At 47.7% G+C, this 17,198-nt stretch overlaps 1 long non-coding RNA gene across 1 annotated transcript; it reads right to left on the bottom strand.

Annotated features, from left to right (window-relative positions):
- Nucleotides 1–13,883: 13,883 nt before the first annotated feature.
- LOC133788740 (uncharacterized) lies at nucleotides 13,884–16,529 on the bottom strand. The gene is made up of 3 exons (XR_009873362.1): nucleotides 15,954–16,529; nucleotides 14,763–14,831; nucleotides 13,884–14,145 (listed from the first exon to the last, which is right to left on the bottom strand). It is a non-coding gene; the product is annotated as an uncharacterized LOC133788740 (long non-coding RNA).
- Between the last annotated feature and the right edge of the window lie 669 nt (nucleotides 16,530–17,198).

Below are 17,198 nucleotides of genomic sequence, written 5' to 3'. Positions count from 1 at the left end.
AATAACCCTTCATTAATTTAATAAGATAAAAACACCACTCAAGAGAACACCAAAAAAAAAAAAAGAAACTGGATACTTGTGATTGAGTGGAGAGTTTATTGAGAGAGACAGGAGATAGAAACAACGAATATGGGCGAGCGCAATAGGCCGCTCAAATCTTGTGCTCAATAAGGTCCCGGTACCTTATTCTGGGAGCTAGGCTAAAATTCGTCCACATCTCCTATCCGAACGATCATCTCCCGTTGTCCTTCCGGCTAAGCTTTCTTCTCAGCCCCAGGGAGTTCACCAGGTATAAGCTCAGGGAGTTTTGAGTTCGTGTCCGTTTCAGAAGGGGCAGACTGGCAAAGAGAAGGAGAAGAAGGAATCCATTTTTGAGAGAGATGTTTGAGAGATGGGGTTTAGAAAGAAGAGGGGCACGGTGGAAGGAATCCATTTATGCTCAAGTATTAGCGGGAAGTTAAGCGGCAAAAATTTTCGCCAAAAATTGTAATTTTTGCCTACACATATTATATATATAAATTAACACGTGTTGGCATATATCGTTGACACATAAACACCACTTAAGACATTTTTTTGACAGATAAGCACCCATATAATTATTTATTTAAATTAAAATAGAGGGAAAATGAGAGCCAAAGACTAAATTTTTTTCTTTCAAAATATAAGTAGGTAAAACCTTATATCCTACAATATTAATGGTAGGAAATAACATTTCAGAAATATTACAACATTGACCAAATTTTTACTTACCAATAATCTGTAACAAAAAATATGTGTAGGTAAAAATGACATTTACCTACTGTTTACCGAGTTTTTCGGAAACGAATAACTAACAGAATAATAAAAAGATAAGAACTGTAGAAATACTGAAATGTAACTAAACAAACAGTGTTTTTACGTGGTTCAGGCGTTAACAAGCCCTAGTCCACGAGTCGATGTTATTATACTTGGAAAAGGTTACAGTAAGATGGCTGGTGCATAAGAACTTCACACACTCACAATGTTTCTCTCGGGTTCTCTTGAAGAAGATGAAGCTAGAGAGATTTTGGTAGAGTTTTTTGCTATGTGATCTCTCGGTCCCCCCTCTTCTTGTAAAATGAAGGGGCCTTTATAGCTAGGGTTTCGGATTAGGGTTTTTCTCCACGTACATGGGTCTTAATTACACCAGCCATAAATAGGAGATACAATTACTGTAGTCGCATGGCTACAAGACTCTATGTGGATATATTTACGTGAAAGTATGGGGAACACACAAAGTCAGCCGTCTTTTCCAAGTTGTCAGCGGAACAGTAGGCGAAAAGGTACCTTTAGGCGTGCTGGGATGTGTGCGGCTTTGTCCTGACGGGCGTGTCAGGCGGGATCCTGTGTCAGACGGATATCATTCCAAATATGCCCTCTCCCGGACTCGACAGTTCGGTTTTGTTCTGTGCGAGGCACGGAACTGTTTCCGCGGAGACCACTCGAAGGGCCTCTCCTGGAAGGGGCCTCCCCGAGGGGTATCCTTCGGGAGTCCGGGAGAGTCAACGAGTTTCCGTGTTGTGCTTGCTTGGAAGAGTAATCCGGATATCAAACAGGGGAGACGAAGCCTTTCTGTCCATCCGCGAGCTCTGGTCACCTACCGTGAAAGACATCGATAATTCTGCTTCTCCGAAGTCATCAATCTAAACGCTATCCGGAAATCTGGATAACATTTACCCCCCAAGGTCGCGGAGCTTTGAGAGATCCGGGAGCTTGTACAATCAGTTTCTTAGACTAGGCGAGGGGGCACCTTCTGTGTTCCCGAAAAGGTTCCTTTTTCCCACCTGAGTATTAGTATGAAAGAGAAAAGGAATTTCTTCTGTTTGAGACCAAGTACTCAAGTGCGGCAAGGATCACGTGTCATTCTGGGAATGGTTCTGCGACCAAGACGTGTGCGTGAGGCGACTGGTTGAGGATGCGTGCGTCAGTCACCTGACCAATGATTTGACGGTTTTTAATGGTACTCAGGGCCCGAGGTGGTGTAATGATGGGAAATAAATACTTTATTCCCATCCGAGGAGTCATAAATAGGATCGTCGCTTCCTCTCCAGCCGTTGGATCTGATGCACACGGAATGGGAAGAACGGGACCGTCCATTTGAGGAATTCGAAACGGCCTCTTCCCTGCTATAAAAACGAAGGAAAGGACCTTTCTTCCTCTTTACGCTTTCAGATTCTCCATCTTTAGGATTTTCAGATTTCCAAACCTTCGAACTCTCAGGCTTCCCAGCTTACGTTCCTCCGAACTTGCCATTTCTTTTGGTAAGTATCTGGAAACTTTTCTTTTTGATTTGGCAGTGGGTTTATTCCCCGAAGTTCCTGGTTTGAATCGCCGTTCGTCTTTGCAGCTTTTACTTCTCGCGATCGTGCTGTGCAGTGATCCAGTTACTCCTTCAACCTCCACCTACCCGAATATCAGTAAGTATTTCTACTTTGCTCTTTCCTCCCAAACCTTAGGTTGTTGGTAGTTGTTAGAGTAGAGGTTTCTGCCATTATTGCTTATGTGCATGTGTGAATAGGGCTTTGGTAGGCATGTGATTGATTGTGAGTCGATAAGTAGCCTTTTCTGCGTGTTTTGGCGATTTGCGTTTGGAAAGTCGTCCCTTGTTTTGCTGTTTTAGGGCATAAGCATGAACGCCTTTAGGGTGTCTTTCTCTGGAAAAACACTTCTTTTGGTGGGCTTAGGCTCGGGGTCTGAGTCTGGTTCCTTGCTGTCCTTCGGGTGGCATGGTGCCAATCCCTCGGCAAGCTCGGTGGGAGCCTCTCCAAGCAGTTTTCGGGGAGGGTCTCCCCGACGCCTTTGATACCACTAGGGTATGACAAGGGTGCTGACTGCTTAGAGTGTTTTCTTCTTTCTTTTCTTTTGTCCAGTGACGAACATCTCGAAGGAACAACTCCTTGCTGCGGGGGAGGCTGAATCTGCCCAAGAGAAGGGCTCTCCTGTCGCTGGTGGAAAGGGGAAAGGAAAGGCGAAAGCGGTCGCGGCTAGCCCACCAACCTCCAATAGTTCCATCTGGGAGATGGACCAAAAACCGAACCTTTTCAGGAATTATGGCATGCTGGAGCTGTATTCCTCTAAGGCAGGCCTGAAGAACATCCCAGGTCTGATGTGGCACCGTCTGTCGGTGCTGGGCGAGTCAGCTAGCCAGAGCCACGAGGGCTTTGGTGCCTGGAGCTGGGCGCACATAGTGTGCGGAGCGCACTTGCCCCTAAGGAGTTACTTCGCCAATTTCTGTGTGAAGGCGGGGATTACCCCCTTCCAGTTAATTCCTCCCAGCTACAAGCTCTTAGCGGGGTGGTTCATCTTTTGCAAGTCCCGGAGACTGGAAGCTCCTACCCCGGAGGAGGTGCTGTACTTTTATGGGTTGAAGTCTCAGCCTATGAGGGGTCACTCAGACAAGGTGGGGTTTTACAGGCTAGAAAGGCACCCGGATGTGATGTGCCCCACTTGTCATACCGCGAGGGTTCCAGACCTCCGGGAATACTGGTTCCTGACGACTGGCTTCCCGCTGAAGAGGGTGCCAGCCCTATCTTTGGACTTCAAAATCCCTGGTAAGTGTTCCTTCTTTTCCTTTTCAACTTTGTTTCTTTGCGTTTGATTTGCCTTTTGGGAGGATCTCTAACGCTTGTATTTGATTTTTGCAGAAGTCGTTCCGCGGACACCTCGCTGCGCGGAGATGATAAGGAGGTCCAAGTTCTACGAAGGGCTTTCTGAGGAAGAGTTGAGAGTGGAGGGACTTGTGACCTCCGAATCGTTGAGGGAGTATGGGTTACTCGCCTCCTTCCAAAATATCGAGCCAGTAAGTGGTAGGGGGCAGACTCAGGTGTCGGCTGACATCCGGGAGCAGATTTCCCTGGAGCTGTCTAAGGTGATCACCCAAGCCACTCGGGACGACAATACTCTATCTCCTAGTTGGGCGGAGAGGTTCCCCGACCCCCAGCCGGAGGGGGAGGAGATCGAGGCTCGCCACGCCGCGGCTTACCCTAACGAAGGGGCTCCGGGGGCTAGTTCCTCCGGGAGAGGTAAGACTAGTTTTCGATTGATCCACACCTCCAGCCTGTCTGAGGTTTCCCAGACCTCTCAGATGGGGTTTGATCCCCGTTTCCTTAGGCTAGATCCGCGTAGGATACCTTTCGACAGGTACTGTGATAGGGTAGATGAGCTCCTCTGGTGTCTGAGTGATGGTAGTCTGCCAGAAGGTGTCATCATGGTTGACCCTTCTTCTCTCAGCATGTTCTTCCCGGACTTCAAGGAGTACGGGAGCTTCCTGGAGCAGGAAGCGATGTTTTGTTTGGCTCGGGGAAGGCCATCCACGTTTCTCGTGCATGGTCGTCCCTTTCAAACTTTTCTTTTTCTTGTTTCTTGTTCCCTGCTGGCGGGCTTGCTTGCACTTTTATGTTGCTGATTGTCTTGTCTTCCGCTTATCTTCTTTCTCATTTCTTGTTGGTTCGTTAACCTTGCTTTGTACGTTTCTTGCAGAGTATCCCGAAGCCAAGATGTTGGGGAGGGTTACTTTGCTTATTAAGAAGGCTGCCACCAGCCAAAACCCGCCCACGGGGAAAGGACGGAAGACCAAGGCTGGTAGGGGAGGTAAGGCTGCCTCCCCCAAGAAGACAAGTGGCGAGGCGCAAGCGTCTCCGAGGGTAGAGAAGTCCCCTGCTGAAGGGCCTTCCGAGACTATGATGGTCTCGAGTAGCAGTAGCGACGGGGAAGGGCTTGTGTTCCCCGTGAGGACAACTGGGGTGAGCAAGCGTCCCGGAGAAGATGCTGAGGGTGCTAAGAACAAACGCCTTAGACACTCTTCTCCCGGTCGAAGGCAACAACAACAGCAACGACAGCAATCACAACTACAACAACAGCAGCAACAGGAACAAGAGAGACAATCACCAACGCCGCAACAGCAGCAACAGCAACATCCAAACCAGCAGCAGCAACAAGGGCAATTACTTCTGCTACCGCAGCAGCAAAAGCAACAGACCGGGGCCTTAATACCCCGGCTGCCTCCTCCTCCAGCCCAAAGGGGGTCCACCCTTCCGGGGTCTCCGTCTTCTCAGACAACCAATCTTCCCCTGCCTGGCCTGAAGTTCCACTTTCCGCGGAAGCCAACCAGTTTTCCCGCTGCCCTCCTGGAGGGTGTAAGACGGGCCGATAGTTTTTTGAAGAGGCGGCTAGAGGCGGAGAAGGCCGTTACTCAGGGAAGGGCAGATAACTTGTCTGCCGTGAACAGGGCTGAGCTGGCCGAGGGGGTGAGATCTCCTCACCCGGCCGGAGCGGTTCTGGATGGTCCAGCCTTGGAGAAGAGGCTGGTGCCTAGGCTCGAACGTGCATTGGCGCCGTTCGGAGCTGAGATGATGGAGGACATGGCCCTGAGCTTATGCGAGCTCAATTCTGAGAAATGGGCCATTAGCAGCAGCAAGGATCCGCTGTTGCTGACACACGCTGTGAAGCAGCAACTGTCCGGGGTAAGCCGTCAGTTGTTTATATATTTTTTTTGGGACCACCTGTCTTTTGGTCCTGCTTTAGCTCATTCTGTTGTCTTTCCTTGCAGGCCTCTATGATCGCGGAACGCTCGTTCCGGGAGGTTGGTGCAGCTCTGGTTCAGCTGGAGGAGAGCCAACTGGCTCGCCAGGCCTTGGAAGCGGAGAAACAGAAACTGACCCAACAGACCTTGGGGGCTTCGGAGAAGATTGATCAGGCCCGGCGCACGGCTGAAGAAGAGGCGGAGAAGAAATATCTTGCCAAATATCAAGAGTACCGGGCCAAGGCAGAGAATGAGTTTAGACAGCGGTCGGATGGGATTAAGACCGAAAACTCCAAGCTCCGGGAAGAGCTGTCCCAAGCCAAGGTGGAGAAAGATACCCTGGAAGCCCACTTGCAATCAAAGAACGATCTCCTCCTTAAGCGGCAAGAGGAATATTCCACTCTTCAGAGTAAGCTGCACGACGAGGAGCAACTCCATAAGAGGAGCAGGGATCTCGTGTCTATGCTTTAGTTGGGGCTCGCTGAGAAGGATAAAGAGATCGGGGCTTTGCAATTCACTGCCAGGGGGCATGTGACCGAGAAGCAATCCGTGCTGAACCAAAATAGGGAGCAGCGCAAGGCGATTGATTCTCTTAAGGGGGAGCGGGATGCCTCCAAGGCCGAAATGGAAAAATTGAGGGCCCAACTAACTGCCGCGGAAGCACAGCTGGCAACCTCCGAGGCGGAGCGGTTGAAGGAGAAGGAGGATGCTGAGGTGATACTGAACAGGACTATTAATATATCGCATGTGGTCCTCATGCATCAACTCTGGAAAGTGAACCCGGAGGTGTTAGGCTATCTGGGAGATGATGCCGAAGCCATGAGGGAGAAGCTACTCGTGTGGGATCAGGGCCCAGAGGCGTACGTCCAAACTTATAACATTGACGAACGTGCTGAAGTTCCTGAGGCGGGAGATCCCGGAGAGGCGGGGACCTCTGAACCTTCTCATGACCAAATCCCTCCTTCCAATGAGCCGACTCCGCCAGCCTCAGCTGAAACAGATGCCCCCGAAGCTGCGGTCGTGCACGCTGTAGTTACCCCCAATGCTTGAAGGGGTTTTATCTTTAATTGTTTTTCATTTTGAGTTTTTCATTGCAGACATTTTTGCCATAATCATAGCATTCTCCTTTCTTTTCTGCCGAGTTCTTTATTTATCTTTGCGCTTAGGGTAGGCATTTATACGGTAGAAACTGTTGTAGGGGCGTATGGGATTTTGGTTCCAACGGCCAAAACTTATGCACTTCCCACTTGAAGCTTTAACGGATGATGTCTTTCCCACGTAGTTTCTAGGTTACGAAGGTTTTCTGGTTCCAACGGCCAGGCTCCTTTCACCGTACTTTATCTTTCCTGAGGCAAATAGCCAATCCCGGGACTTGTAGTTATACTGTTCGCTGGGATTGCTAAGGTGAGTCGTTCCATTGTTTGGAACGGGAGTTCTTTTGGTGAGCGTCGCTAGACTTAAGGTTAGATCTTTGCGAAGCAAAACTAACTGTTGTTGCGAACTTCATGGTGGCTGGCATGGAGCCCTGCGAGGCTAGATCCGCGCGAAGCAAAGCTTTAGAGCGCTCGCGGATCTTGCCATCTTTTGCCTTGCGGGATCCGGAGCTGGAGCATGCGAAGCAAAGCTTTACAGCGCTCGCGGATCTTGCCATCTTTCGTCTTGCGGGACCCGGAGCTGGAGCTTGCGAAGCAAAGCTCTACAGCGCTTGCGGATCTTGCCATCTTTCGTCTTGCGGGACCCGGAGCTGGAGCTTGCGAAGCAAAGCTCTTCAGCGCTCGCGGATCTTGCCATCTTTCGCCTTGCGGGACCCGGAGCTGGAGCTTGCGAAGCAAAGCTCTACAGAGCTCGCGGAGAATTCTGCAAAGGACTTGTCAAGGAGTTGGGGGTGTTTTGGCGTAGCTCTATGAACGTGCCTCAACCCCCAGTCCCGTCCATCGCTGGGCTACACAAGAGATAATTCTCATGATACATAATGGCAGGCATTTCTGTGGCAATTTTCACTTAAGCACATAATGCACATATGACACGTAATGCAAGCATGTTCATGGCAACAAATAAACCTAAGCTTAATAATTTAAACATTTCAAGCAATTTAAAAATTTCAAACACAATGCTAGCACATAAGTGGTGTTCTGTGTACGTTTTGTTCAAGGGGCGTATGGCTAAGCCTTAGCCATGTATACCCCCCAAGTGAGCGTGGGGTCCGGACGTCTCCGGACCGCGTGGTCACTTGTTAAAACGCAGCTTTGAACATAGGGATAAAAAGTGCAGTAAAAGCGGAGTGAATCCCTCCGTGTTTCATTAAAATAGCCTGCTAGGCGTTAGTTTTACAACAGGGAGGATTATTTCCACATTTTTCACTTTTGTTATTTTCACCAAGGACTTCCGACTGGATGGTCCGGGGCCTACTGGTAGTAACGGCGGAGGTGCTCCGCGTTCCAGGCGCGCGGGACTTTAGATCCGTCGAGTCTCTTTAAGTGATACGTCCCATGGCCCACTTTTTCTTGGACTTCGTAGGGGCCTTCCCAGTTGGGTCCGAGGACTCCTACTCCCGGATCCTGCGTAGCAGGAAATACTCTCCGTAGGACAAGGTCCCCAACTTCGAATGCACGGCTCTGGACTCTCGTGTTAAAGTGTCGGGCTATCTTGCCTTGGTACATTTTTAGTTGGACCTGCGACTGCTCCCGGAGCTCTTCGATCATGTCTAAGGACTCCTGGAGGAGGGCATGGTTCCGGGTAGGATCGTAGGTGTCTTGCCTGTGAGAGGGGATCATAGCTTCTACTGGGATGACGGCCTCGCAACCGAAGGTCATGGAATAAGGTGTGTGCCCCGTCGAAGTTCTCTCTGTTGTGCGATAGGCCCAAAGTACTCGCGGAAGTTCTTCCGGCCAGTGAGCCTTGCAGGCTTGGAGTTTTTTCTTCAACGTGGTCTTTAATATTTTGTTTACAGCTTCCACTTGTCCATTAGCCTGGGGTCTGGCGACTGCGGAAAAGCTTTTGATAATTCCATGCGAAGCACAGAAGTTCGTGAAGTGTTCACTGTCAAACTGCTTTCCGTTGTCGGACACAATTTTTCGTGGAAGCCCAAAACGACACACTATATTCCTGATGACAAAATCCAGTGCTTTTTTAGATGTGACCGTGTTCATAGGTTCAGCCTCAGCCCATTTGGTGAAGTAGTCTACCGCGACTATGGCGTACTTCACTCCACCCTTTCCAGTGGGGAGGGAACCTACTAGGTCAATGCCCCAAACGGCGAACGGCCAGGGGCTGGTCATTAGGGTAATTTCCGTAGGCGGCGCTCGCGGAACCTTGGTGTACCTCTGGCACTGCTCACACTTCCTGACATAATCCACACAATCCTTCTTCATGGTGGGCCAGAAGTATCCTTGTCGAAGGATTTTTTTGGAGAGGCTCAGCCCGGAGGTATGATCGCCACAGAAGCCTCTGTGAATCTCATGGATGATGGTGCTGACTTCGGTTCCGGCAACACACCTAAGGAAGGGTATGGACAACCCCCTGCGGTAAAGCTTTCCATCCATAACCACGTATCGGGGAGCTTGATACTGGAGCTTCCTTGCGTCAGCTTTATCGGTGGGGAGTTCTCCGGTGGTGAGAAATCTGAGGATGGGTCCTATCCAGGAGTGGGAATGGTCGATGATGGCGTTTATCCTTCGCGTCTCAGTACTGGGGGCTTCTAAGTGCCCGATGGGGACTAAGCCATACTGTTCAATCTCCGGGTCCATTGCAAGCTTGGCCAGCGTGTCCGCGAGTGAGTTCTGGTCCCGGGGGACCTGGCGGATCTGGTAGCCTTTGAAATGCTGCAGTAGGTCGCGGGAGAGAGACACGTAGGCAGCCATCCTTTCGCCTTTCGTCTGGTATTCCCCGGATATTTGGTTTACCACAAGTAGGGAGTCGCTGTACACTTCGATTTTTTGGGCTCCGACTTCTCTGGCCAGTCGTAACCCAGCTAACATGGCTTCGTGTTCTGCCTCGTTGTTGGATGCTGGGAATGCGAAACGGATGGCGCTCTGGAGCTGATGCCCTTGGGGAGATATTAGGATGACCCCCGCTCCAGCTCCTTTTTCATTTGAGGCTCCGTCTACGTAGACCTTCCAGGTGGGAAGTTCCGGGACAGGATCTTCTGGGAGGTCATTCATTCCCGAGCACTCCACAATAAAGTCCGCGAGAGCTTGACCTTTTATGGAAACACGCGGTTGGTAGTGGACGTCGAACTGGCTTAGTTCCATGGCCCACTTAAGCAATCTGCCAGAAGACTCGGGCTTCTGCAGGACTTGTCGGAGAGGGTGGTTGGTGAGTACTTTGATGGTGTGCGCCTGGAAATATGGCCTCAGCTTCCGTGAAGCGATCAGCAAGCAGAGGGAGAGTTTCTCGATCATCGAATATCTGGACTCGGCGTCCAATAACCTCTTGCTTACGTAATACACAGGGAGCTGGATACGGTCATCTTCCCGGACGAGAGCGGCACTTACTGCGTGCTCAGTCACAGCTAGGTATAAGAACAACGCCTCTCCTTCGACCGGCTTGGACAGAATGGGGGCTCGGGTTAAATGTTCTTTGAGGTGTTGGAAGGCCGCTTTGCATTCGGGGGTCCACTCGAACTTCTTGTTCCCTCGCAGAACATTGAAGAAGGGGATACACTTGTCGGTGGCCTTGGATACGAAGCGCCTGAGAGCAGCTATCCTTCCGGTAACGCTCTGGACATCCTTATGCTTCCGGGGGGAAGGCATATCTATGAACGCCTTTATTTTCTCAGGGTTGGCTTCCACTCCGCGGGAGCTGACAATAAAACCGAGGAACTTCCCAGACGAGACCCCGAAAGTACATTTCTTTGGATTTAGTTTCATCCCGTACTTTCGGATCACGGCGAAAGCTTCCTCAAGGTCGTTACTGTGGTCCCCGAAGGTCTTGGACTTTACCAACATGTCGTCCACGTACACCTCCATGTTCCTCCCCAGTTGGTCCTTGAACATTCTGTTTACCAGACGCTGGTAAGTCGCCCCAGCATTCTTCAAACCGAAAGGCATAACCACGTAACAGTAGACACCCTTATCCGTGAGGAAGCTGGTGTGTTCCTGGTCCGCGACATGCATCTTGATCTGGTTGTATCCGGAGTACGCATCCATGAAGGATAAGAGTTCGTACCCGGAAGTAGCGTCCACCATCTGATCGATTCGCGGGAGAGGGAAACAATCTTTCGGGCAGGCCCTGTTTAGGTCCGTGAAGTCAATGCACATTCTCCAGGACCCATCGGGTTTCGGGACCAGAACTGGGTTGGCCAACCACACGGGATAGTGCGACTCCTGGAGAAAGCCTATGGACATCAATTTGTCCACTTCAGCTTTGACGGCTTCGGCTCTCACTGGGTCCAGCGGCCTCCTCTTTTGGCGAATTGGAGTTGCAGCTGGGTCTATGTTGAGTGCGTGGCACGCAACATTGGGATTAATCCCCGTCATATCAGCGTGGCACCATGCCAGGATATCCTGATTATCCTTCACAGTGGCCACGATCTTATCTCGAACGGCCGACGGCAGGTTTTTCCCCACCTGAATGACCTTGGTGGGTTCTCCCGGATTGAGGATCACCTCTTCGACTTCCTCCATCGGCTCTATTGCTTTCTCGATTCCCACTCTTGGGTCGAGTTCGTCAAAGTATGCCTCCTGAGCATCCCTAGTTTCTGGCAATACTTCCGCCAAAGGAATGGCAGCAAACGTCTCTCGGACCGTGTAGACGGCTCGGACGGAGACGTTATAACAGCTCCGTGCACTTCTCTGGTCTCCTCGGAGGGTGCCAATACGCCCATCGTCGCAGGGAAACTTCAAGCATAAGTGACGTATCGAGGTTATGGCCCCACAATCGATCAGGACCGGTCGGCCTAAGATGGCATTATACGCCGTGGGGCAGTCGACCACCACGAATGTGCTATGCTTGAAGGCACAAGCATCGCTTTCTCCTCTGAGGGTGACCGGAAGTTGAATTTTGCCTAATGGCATGAGTGCGTTCCCATTGAAACCTTGAAGCTGGATGGGGCATGGGGCCAGGTCCGTCTCGGTCAATCCGATCGCGTGGAAGGCCGCTTTGAAGAGGATGTTCACGGAGCTTCTGTTATCGATCAAGATCCGTGAGACCTTCTTATTGGAAATCTGGGCTTCCACCACGAGGGGATCGTTGTGGGGGAAGTGCACATGTAGAGCATCGTCCTCCGTGAAGGTGATGGGAAGATCCATCATTCGGGGACGTTGAGCAGGTGATTGGACCAAGGCGCACATCTCCTCGGCGTGCTCTAACTCCCTCAAGTACCTCTTCTGGGAGTTGCGGGTGCTTCCGGCAAGGTGTGGTCCTCCGGAAATGGTGGCGACGTGTCCGTCAACGGGTGGCGGAGCAAGGCCGGGCGGATATGGGTTGCCTGGCCCTGGAGCCAACAAGGCAATGGGTGCCGGAGCAGGTGGAGGAGGAAGTGCTGGGAACTGAGACCCGGGAGCTTGGGGGTGACCGGCTCCAGGAGCGCTAGCGGCCCCCCTCTGTCCCGGTGAATATGCAGCTCCGTGAACTACCCCCTGTCCGGGATAGATTATGGGTATTCTTACCCACTGACCGAGGTGTCCCGCTCTAGCCAGGGACTCGATCTCATCCTTTAGCTGAAGGCACTCATTCGTGGTGTGCCCCACGTCTCCGTGGAACTCACACCTCTTATTGGAGTCTCGCGGACGCCTTCCTCCGTGAGACACTTTCGGGGGCTTCCTGTAGTTGACCATATTACAGGTCGCCCGATAGACATTCTCTCGCGAGTCTATCAAACTGGTATATTCCGTGAACTTGGGCTCATAATCCTTTCGGGGTTTCTTTGAATGGTCTCCCCGGTTGGAGTTTCTTCCGCTTCGTTTGCTCCGCGATTGGCTCAAACTTCGTTCCGGGGCTTCCGCTTGCGGCTGCGGCATGCTAGGAGCGATACTACATCCGGTTTGTACTGCTCCATACCCAGAGAAATGGGTTTGACTCGGCGTCTGAGCAGACGCGGAAGGCCCATACACACTCGGAGTGAATCGGGCTCCTGGAAGCGTGAGGGCTGGTGCAGGAGCTTGCGAAGCAAAGCTCGGCGCAGTCACGGAAGGGGTTGGAGCCGGGGGAACTCCAAAGGCTTGCTGGTAGGCATCCTCAAGGTTGATAATTCCCTGAGCTTTTGACATGAATTCGGACAGGGTTTCTGCCCGTCTCCTTTGCATTTCCCCCCATAGCAGGGAGCCGACAGTGAGGCCCGATTGAAGGGCGATCAGCTTCATGTCATCGCTGACCTTGGTTTTTGCAGCAGCTTCCATCATTCTCTGAATGAAAGCTTTGAGGTTCTCAGTGGGTTGCTGCTTGATGTTGGTTAAGGAACCAACCTCCATGTCGTGGTCGCGGGCAGCAATAAACTGCCTCCTAAACGCGGACTGTAGCTCCTTCCAACTGTGGATTGATCCGGGAGCTAATCTTTTCCACCAGTCCTCCGCGGACTTGGTAAGGGTGAGTGAGAAGCACATGCATTTGGCGTCCTCACTGACGCGCGCCACTTGCATCATTTTATTGTATTTAGCTAGGTGGGTACGCGGGTCTGTCCTCCCATCATATAATTCTATGTGAGGCATTTTGAAGTTATCCGGGAGGGACGTTTCCGCGATCCTCCTAATACATGGTTCCGGGTCTTCCTCCTCAGAATCTGACAGGGCCCCACTTTGCTTCCGGACCAGCTTGGTCAAGGCAGCAATCTGTTCCTCGAGCCTCTTCGTATCACTTTCCGGGAGGTCACGTCCCCGGAGCTTGTCATTAATATGATTTCGGAGGTCATCTCCGCGAGGTCGGGCTTTTTCCCCTTTGGCCTTCTCATACTTGGCCTCCAACCTTCTTCTTAGGTCCACCGTGGACCAGCTATCTTCGGAGTGCGAGTTCGCAGCCCGACCGTCCTGATTGACGGAATCACTGGGGCGGTTGTTCCTTCCCCTAGGCCTGGGTGCCTTAGCACCGGGCCCTTTAGGCACAGAGTGCCCCCTTGGGGCTGAAGGGCGTCTGGGCTTAGGAGCGCCAGAGACCTTCTGCGCGCGGGGGGGGCAGTCGGCCTGGTGATTCACGCCTTTAGGACAGGGGTCAGCGCGCACAGGCTCTCCAACTTTTTCTTTGCCCTTGTTAGGGGCAGCTTTGGATGGTCCAGCAGCGGCTGGATCCGGCATGGGGGCATCAGCACCACCTCGAACAGAGGTATCCTCGTCCGAGTCGCCTAGATCTCCGAACTTACTTTGGAGGTGTAACGCCCCGATTTCCCGAGACGTTACTTAGGGAGTCCATTTAAAAATAATAAACAATAAATACTTTAAGACACTAAGAGAACATATGTATTTAAAATTTAAGCAGCAATGAGATCTCATTATTTAAAAATAAAAATGTTGGACGCTAGGTTTAATAACAAAACATAAGGAAAATAACCATTCAAGTCTGAAAATTTAAAAACATAACATTTATTTCTAAAAACATAAAATAACTGGAGCCCAGCCTCTAACATGTTTCGTCCATGCCTCGAGCCCGCACCACTCACTGCTTTGCTTTGCCTTTACCTGCACACAGAGTACCCGTGAGCTAACGCCCAGTAAGAAGAGCTATGTAGGACATAACTCCCCAAACCAGAAAACATAAACTTTCAACTAAACATAAATAAACATCATAAGCACAATAATCATCGTGTGATATATAAACACCATATCACACTAACATAATGTGAGTTACACTCACACACATAAATACTAACAAGTCATGTTGATCGGACATGAAATGTAATCTGCCTTGCCTGCGCTGTACTCACACTCGGCATTCCCACGGTGGCTACTAGTCTAGCCTGCGCTGTACTCACACTCGGCCGTTCCCTCGAGACATCGTTGCCCTGCCTGCGCTGTACTCACACTCGGCAGTTCCGTGGTGGCATCTTATTATCCTGAGTTATACACACCCAAGATAATTCCTGCAAGTGCTATACTCACACAAGCAGCTAAAATCTAGTAGCACGCCTACTCTATCATCTAAGCATGTCTACTAACTAAAATCCCTAGCACTATCCTCATGCTAGTCAACCTAATGCAACAATTCAGGTCACAAATATAATTACATAACTAACAAATAAGAAAACAAGGTTGTACGCATAACGTACACCCTATGCGCAGATGTCCACTCTTCTTACCTTACACAGTGCGTTTTCCGCTGACGTGTCTCGAACCACTCGCTGCGTCACCTCGATGACCACTAGCTCCTAGACGTCCAATTACACAGCGAAAATTTAGGAAAAAATAAAATAGGCGTTAAGGTTTTGTTTCGAAACCTTAATTATCGAAATAATTTAACTATGCCATTTTAACATGCATGACACGTAAATTAAAACAATTTTCCACAAAAGGTCCAAACCATCATGTCACATACACAAACAATGATGTTTCTAACATATCGCATGAATTCATATAATTACTTTTTATGTGAAATTACCAAAATACCCTTTAATATCATAATTACATTAAAGACTCAATAATTTTATAAAAATTATCATATGACAACAAAATTTAATAAATAACTTTTCCAGAACCCTAAATAATCAGCAAATTCTCATATACGACCAGAAAAATAATTTTTAACATTTATAAATTATTTTTCCTCAATTTCTCAAATAAAACCCAAATAATATAAATAAATACACAACCAAGCCCAAAAATCAAACTAACATACAGAACTGTTTAAAATTCCAAAATAAACTTATAAAAATTATTTTAGAATTTTCTGGGCAAAATAACTAATTTTCTTAATTAATTTATAGAGAAACTAATTAATTAAAGAAAAATTAATAACTGATTAAAAATAGAATCTAACTATACAGATCGGTTTCTACACCCTACAGTAACACACAAAAATTATCTAAGGTTCAGAACAGTAGCATTAATATTTTTTATATTTAAAATATAACATAAGCCAAATAAATCATGAAAATTTCATAAATGATACAAATTCGAAATAAAATTACAGAGAGCCTTAGAATCTCATTTTAAACATATACAAAAATTCTCAGAATTTTCAGAATACTTTAAATAATTTTCCACATTTATTTTCTTAAATCACACATTTAAAAGTAAATAATTGAAGAAAATTATCAAATACGATCAAAACTTAAATCTAAACGTACAAAGTCATTCTAAAACATACAGATATCATTGAAACATAAAATCATATTTTTCTGAACAATAAAAATATTTTTCATAATTAATCTTTATTTAAACTTCAATAAATCATAATAATTCAAAGAAAAATCAGAAAAATATGAAACCAGTTGGAAAATGCTCTAAAATTAATGTACTAATTTTTAAGATTGAAAAACCAAAAAAAACACCTCAGTAAACACCCAGATCGGGTTCGCCGGAAATATCGCCGGTTTTGTCTTCTTCTCCGGCGACGGCGACTCTATGGCTGACTTTTGCTGCTTTCCAATCCTTCTCTTGCTTGGAAAATGATCCCCTTATGTCCAGAACTTCAAATCAATAGACCCCAGCCCAAAAAGATGTCCGTAACCCCTTGTTCCGAAGTCTTCTTCTCCAAGTCCGGTGTACCGCCAAAAATGGAGCTCAAAATTAGTTTTTCTTGCTCTAGACCATTTCAGCCCATTTCTTCACGTCAAAACCGATTATTGGAGTCCCCTAAGCTTGTTTATCACCAACCACACACACCATACACTCTTGAACACACTTAAATCCAAAATTATCCAAGAATATGCATTTTCTTGGATAAAAATGGTGAATCACAATCCGAGGCTTTATAAATGTATTTCTCACACTCAAAATGTTTATTTCCTCCCCTAGAATGATTCTACAATGCTCTTTACTGCCCAGATTTTTCCCAAGTGCAAGAACTCAAAAATTTCTTCTCTTTAAAAAAAAACGATAAGAACACTCTCTCTCTCTTCAATCCTTTGATTCCCTCAATATTCCCACGATTTCTTCATCAGATTATCATGGTAACACGTTTTGGAAATAGGTTTAAAAAAAAAAAAAATTAGCGTTTGAAGTGGTAAAATCCTCTTTTCAAGGAATTTATTTATTTTTTTCTTTAAAAAAAAATAAAATAAATTGACTAAGTTCCACAACTGATATTATCAGTTAAATTTCAAAAATTTAATCAATTTTATGAATATTTAATCATGTTAAAACAGAAGAAATAAAGTCTCTAAAATGCCCCTTGAACCAATCCCAAACTTGAGGGTATTATGGTCTTTTCACAAATTTTAATATTTAATATTATGGTAAATCAAAAATTACACATAATAAGATAAAATAATTTCAAGCATATTATTATTACTATTATGCTCATAATAGTAATAATAATTACTATTATAATTTTTAAATAAATAAAATAACTTAACCCGAGCCATTATTTATTCACTTGACATTATTCTCATATTGTGATTCCACAAAAACTCAAACATGAGAAACCATGAATTTTATTTCCATTGGAAGTCATACATATCCAATAATCCATCAAAGGAAAAGAAAAAAAAAATGACAAGGATGCACACAATGGGAAAATTACGAAATTGCCCTTCCGGGAAAACGGATATTACAATTATCCCCCCCTGAAAAGA

Source organism: Humulus lupulus, chromosome 7 (genome assembly GCF_963169125.1).
Source record: "Humulus lupulus chromosome 7, drHumLupu1.1, whole genome shotgun sequence".
In the NCBI taxonomy this organism is placed as follows: domain Eukaryota; kingdom Viridiplantae; phylum Streptophyta; class Magnoliopsida; order Rosales; family Cannabaceae; genus Humulus; species Humulus lupulus.
This window is presented reverse-complemented; position numbering and strand designations above follow the sequence as displayed.